This window comes from Adiantum capillus-veneris, chromosome 15 (assembly GCF_014529385.1).
Source record: "Adiantum capillus-veneris isolate H3 chromosome 15, ASM1452938v2, whole genome shotgun sequence".
NCBI lineage: Eukaryota > Viridiplantae > Streptophyta > Polypodiopsida > Polypodiales > Pteridaceae > Adiantum > Adiantum capillus-veneris.
The window spans coordinates 36285512-36291511 of record NC_140945.1 but is presented as its reverse complement, the minus strand read 5'-3'; positions in this window follow the sequence as shown (position 1 = coordinate 36291511).

The window sequence follows — 6000 nt, the reverse complement described above, 5'->3', positions numbered from 1 at the left end:
TCTTGCAATGATACCAAGTACGGCCATGATCATGGTTCCGATGTCGTTGGTTGGGTGGTTGTGCTGCTATCTCCACACTTAGGAGATTTTGGATCATTTTCCACAATGGTTGTGGACCTTGTTGAAGAAGAAGAACCCTTGCGAGTGCCGGAAGACATTGTATGTAAAATAGAAGATGAGAATCAATTTTGTTGAACTTGTTCACTTTGGAAATGCTGCTACAGAAACGCCTTCCATAGCTCTGAAAAATTCTGTCTTTACATCAATGCGTAGAGGACTTCTTGCTCTTCGATTGAGGCTATAGATCACCCAAATCGGAGTTCGGATGAAGAAGTTATGATCAAAAGAGTGTACTGATGTCTACTAGGTCAAAAAACGGTTGCGTTTGAGAGAGAGAGAGAGAGAGAGAGAGAGAGGGGCGCGGTTGATGGTGCATGCACATAGGGTTGTTTGTCGATCATGGTGAGAGCAGAGAAGACATACTCAAGCAGAGGATGTGGTCACCCATCTCTAGAGAGCGACGAGGAGGGATCCTCATACTCCCGGACTCCCCCTCGCCTATGGTGTTGTAGTCGGAAAGGTAGCGAGCCTAGAACAAGAGGGGGGGGGGGGGGGGGGGGGGGGGGGGGGGGGGGGGGGGGGGGGGGGGGGGGGGGGGGTTGGTAGCTCACTTTGAAGCAGTGAACATCTGTGTTGCATGCACTCTCTCTCTCTCTCCTCTCTCTCTCCTCTCTCTCTCTCTCTCTCTCTCTCTCTCCTCTCTCTCTCTTGCCTCTCGCGAGCTCATGAATCTCTTGTGTGTCTCTTAGGGCATTGCCGTGCTTCACAAAGGTACCATGGAGCAGCCAAAAGTCGACGGACTGTGAGGGAATTAGAGAGAAAAATGTGGATGGGTGAATGGTGCGGGGCATCATATGGCGTGATCAGTTGTCAGACGAGAGAGATAGATAGATAGAGAGAGAGAGAGAGAGAGAGGAGAGGAGAGAGAGAGATTGGGTTGGCTACTGTAGAGAGAGAGAGGAAGAGAGGGAAAAATTGAGTCCACTAACTACTGGTCAAAGAGAGGGTGGCGATTCCCTGTTGCGGTATGGTACTGAATATGCGACCATAGCCGCAACGCTGCATGGTGGCTAATGGAGGAGAGAGCGAGATATCATATGGTGTGAGTGCATGTGTTTGTGTTTGGTGTAGTAACTATGCCAAAGGGGGGGGGGGGGGGGGGGGGGGGGGGTCCCAAAATACGCGGTATGGTGGTTGAACAATAACAAGGGGAAAGTAACGGGTTGGGGTTCGGGATTCGTCAGGGTGGTTTGAAGATCCACTCACGACAATCGCTAACTCAAGAGGGAAGGGACGGGTTGGTGGTTCACAGAGAGATCGAGAAGAAGCGGGAGAGCAGAAAGCACAGAGAGATCAAGACATCCTCCCAGTGGAGGTGTTGAAGACCATCATCCACTCAACGAGTTCATCATGCGCTAACTGAAGCCAAAGGGAGAGTGGAAGAAGATACCGATAATAGTAGTAGTGAAACGTTGTTGGATCCTCGACTGCGGGAGAGCTAGGCCTGGATTGTCTGGTAGGTAAGGGCAACTGCATGCGAGGGGTTTAGAGAGCTATAGGCTCTGCATGTGTGTGTATGGTGCATGGGTGTTCAAAAGGGGAAGAAAAAAGTGGCGGTTGAGAATGTGTGAGTGCCGTCAATTATTGATGAGGGGGGGGGGGGGGGAGAGAGAGAGAGCTAGAGTCAGATGGTTGCATGAGGACGAGGGAGAGAAAAAGGGTTGCGGCCACAGAGAGAAATGGTAGACAGCCACGAGGTGCGTGGGAAATGGCCGTGAGTTTACACCATCTACAAAGGAGTGGTGGAGAGCAAGAGAGAGCTTGCATGGTTGGTGGTTGTAGTTGGTCATTGACAGTGTGTCCGACAGAGTACTGTCGTACTACTCTATTGCCATCCATGTTGCAAATTTTGGTTGCTCCAGCAACTTTGCCGATGACATACGACAAAATTGGTCGACGTCTCTGGTTGGTTGCACTAATTTGGTTAACGACAATATTGTCCTTGGACTGCAATTTTGTGCAAGTGAATGAGTACAACTGGTCACCATCTTTTAGTATATATCCTCCTACGGTTGTTTCTCACGGGTTAAACTCATCTACGACCTCTTTGAGCTTCAAGCTACACAGAGTTAGTATTGCTCATCCTTTCTTGTTTGAGCATCATGCACCTTGCTTACTCCTTCTACTGTAATTTGTAGTGTCCCCCCCCCCCCCCCCCCCCCCCCCCCCCCCCCCCCCCCCCCCCCCCCACCACACACACACACACACACCACACACACACATATCTATATATCAGGTTCAATCAAATATTTTCCATTGTCAAATGTGATCTTGCAACTATATTAAAAGAGTGTATGTAAATACAATAAAATGTTAATTACTATGTTAACATTATTTACGCTTTCCTAAGTATGTAAGATATCATTTCATTTGTATTTTATTTTATTTTTTCCTATTCATGTTTACTTGTTAACGCCACAAATTCTATAGGGGTTACTATTAAATGTATCCCAAAAATTCCCAGAGATATACATCGTTAACCAGACAAAATAAACAAAGAAAATTTATATAAAACAAAATAAAAGTATGTAATTCTACTTATCTGTTTTACACTATCGTGAAGAGCTATGTTGTTGAAAGGTAAATCTTGCATCAGGTGTTTTCTTGTTACCAAGAGTGTATCCTTAGCTCTAATACCACTGCTACGAACAAAGGCACGGTGGCCCTGCAAAATACTGGAAAGAACGTGCTACAATCCATTAAAACCACAAATTCCATACCTGGCGACCATTCTTGCACATAATCCACGTTGTACGCGATCGAAGAGAGACAGAGAAGGAGATAGAGCGAGAGAGAGAGCGTGCGAGCACACCTCTTAGAGCGGAGTGCTACGTCGGCACTGCAAGAGAGAAGAGAGGAGAGGAGAGAAGAAGACACAACACTGGGTGCAATCTCTCCCCCGTGCAAGAGTGGGCATTTTTCTCTTGCACGTATTTATTTTAATAGATTCTTCAATGCTAAAAAATGAATACACATTGGCCGGCCGGGCATAAATGGCCATAGCTTGTAATAAATGTACATTTCCCTAATCCATAACAGAAGGAGGTAAGAGGGCAATCCCATGGTTAGGATTATCCCTTCTACAAAGTCCCCCTTAAACCTAGTCGTGGGAAATACTCTAATATGTGTGTCATCTAGGGTCATTGTGACTCACTAATACATCATGGCTAGCTCACTATGGATTCATTAGCTCATGGTCCATAGGGGTGATCACTTGTCTTTTCCCTAGGATCAAAACTGGAGTACATCATCATAGTTAAGATAGTGCTCAATGTAATCAAATGATCCAGAAGTTATAGAAAGGTTCATTGGTGTACTCGTGGTTGTTGTCTTCTTCTTGCATAAGATGAACTTGTCCTTTGCCTTTGCCCCTTAGATTTAAAGTTCTCTCCCATGGTCTTTGATCTTCTTCTTATTCTTTCTTGAAGCATGTGAAAGGTAGTTGTCCTGTTTTCTTACAAATACTGCATGGGTTGAGCATGTAGCACTCTTTTGTAAGCATGATTACTTCTCTCACATTTCTTGCACTTGTTGGATGAAAACCACAAATGCTCCTTTAGTGTCCTTTTTTGGGTCCTTCTTCTTCCCATGATCTTGAAGTGAATTGATGGTGTCCTCCAAGCTAGGTACCAAATCCTTTTCCATGCAGACCGACACTATTTTCTTGAAGGTACTATTGGACATCACAACTTTGAGAAGTATGGCTACTTTATCTTCATCATCAATCGGGCATTGAATATAGTTAAGTTGAGTAAAAATTCTTTTCATCCTATTGACTAAGGAGGATACATCTTCTCCAGGCTCGATTGTGAGTGCATAAAGTTGCATTTTAAGTGAAATTTTAGATCTTTTGGCTTTTGTTCCAAGATGCTGTTCTATGGTTAGCCAAGCTTCTTGAGAACTTTTACACTCATCTAAATAGTGAATTTAGTTATCATCTAGAGAGGTAAGAAGGATGCCATATGCCTGTTTGTCTCTCTCTTAATACCTAGCAGTGGCAGCCCTAGTTTCTATTCTCTTGTTTTTTGCTAATGGATACACTATCCCCCATAGATTTTTTTTCATTATATACCCTTTAATTTAGCTTGCCAAGTATGAAATCCTTGGCTGTCAAATTTGGTTAGAGACTCTTTGCCCATGATGATTTTGGGAGGTCTTACCAAGGAAATGTTTATCCTGATAGTCTAACCCGTTACAAGTGCAGAGCACACAAACAAGGATTTATAAAGAATAGGGAATACTCCTTCTTAATAAATTCACAAAAGGGGTATAGCACCAAAGACTATGATTCTTTGCAATCCTTTAATTAAACATTGAAAGTTAAAGTGTGAAAGAATTTAAGTGAAAGGGAATCTGTTTTTAATTAAAAAGAGGGATTGGCTCTGATAACCTATTTGGAGAGAAGGTTTTGAAGCCAAGGCTTGTAAATTTTCCAAGATTACATAGGTACTCTCATTTATGAGAGAGTGGTGTGTTCCTTCAGCTCAATAGTCAATTTTGAAAAGCCTAACCATGGAAAAGGGGGCTTTGTTGAAGACAATGTAAAAGCTGCAAAAAAATGAGATTAGGCAGTGGGATTTTAGGTTTTAATGGCTAAGCTGATGGTAGGATTTACAGAGCAAAAAAAAAAAAACTTGATAGCTTTTGCATAACAAGTTCTTTCTTCTGGCAAGACGGTGTAGGGCTACAGATATGTAGCAAAAGAAGAAGACAGGTGCAAATGCAGATGGTTGAGAGAGAATTCAAACATGGAGGCCATGACATGCTGCAACTTGAGCCAATGAGGATGGCTGAAAGTAGCAGTTTGATGGCAAGAGAGGATTGTGCAACAATTGAGAGGTATGAGAGGGTGCAACGATAGTGGCTTGAAGAAAGGCCAAACGAGTGGTAACTGCAAGTAGCTTAAGGTACCTGAGATCTAATGAGAGGTGCTTGAGCAAGTAGATTCAAGAATAGGTGGGGTTGGTTGTTTGCTCATTTGCACATGGAGAGAACAACGAGGCTTTGTCGGAGATATGCAGGATAGACAAACAAGAAACTTTCCACAACTGGTATAGTGTTGACATTTAAAAGTAGGTGTTTTAAATGCGGTCAAGGCTACTTGTGTAGCTCAGCCACACCCACTCTTCCAAGATTAGCAAGGGCCACAAAGTAACTCTCTACTAATTTGTGCCAAGGATAATGCAATCTTCAACATGCAAAGACCTTAATTTATCAAGTTGGACTAAGAGGATTACCACTTGATCTATCCAAGATAAGTGCAGTGCCTAGAACCTAAATTAGGGAAACAAATGTGATTAGCCATCGTGTGGATTTGATACCACATGTTAGAATTAGGTTAAGGTAGATGAATGTTAGTGGCATTCATGGATGATTAGCAAAATGGAGTTAATCACAAACTTGATCAAGAAGTAGACTCAATGTGTGTGAAAAAAATGATAGCGATGCTTTGGATAAAATGAACAAGGTACATAGTGCTTTTATAGCCCAAAGCAAGGCTTCTCGTGATGAGGTAGGTGTGTGTGTGTGTGTGTGTGTGTGTGAGAGAGAGAGAGGGAGAGAGAGAGAGAGAGAGAGAGAGAGATGTGACTAAAGGATACAGATCATAGACTTTATATAATGCAGTCTCATGTGTTAAGGATGTATGTCATGCACGACATGTATGCCTCATGGAAGGAGGTAAGAGGGCAATCCCATGGCTAGGATTATCCCAACATAATGTATGTATACCACTCCTTAGGTATTAAATTACCCTTCTTGAAAGAGTAGGGGTAAAAATTGGTAGCACTCCTCGCATCCAACTCCCTAATTAAAGGTAAATAGGGGTCTCCATGCCATCCATCTAAGACTACCCATGTCCTCGCATTATGCCTCCTTGGA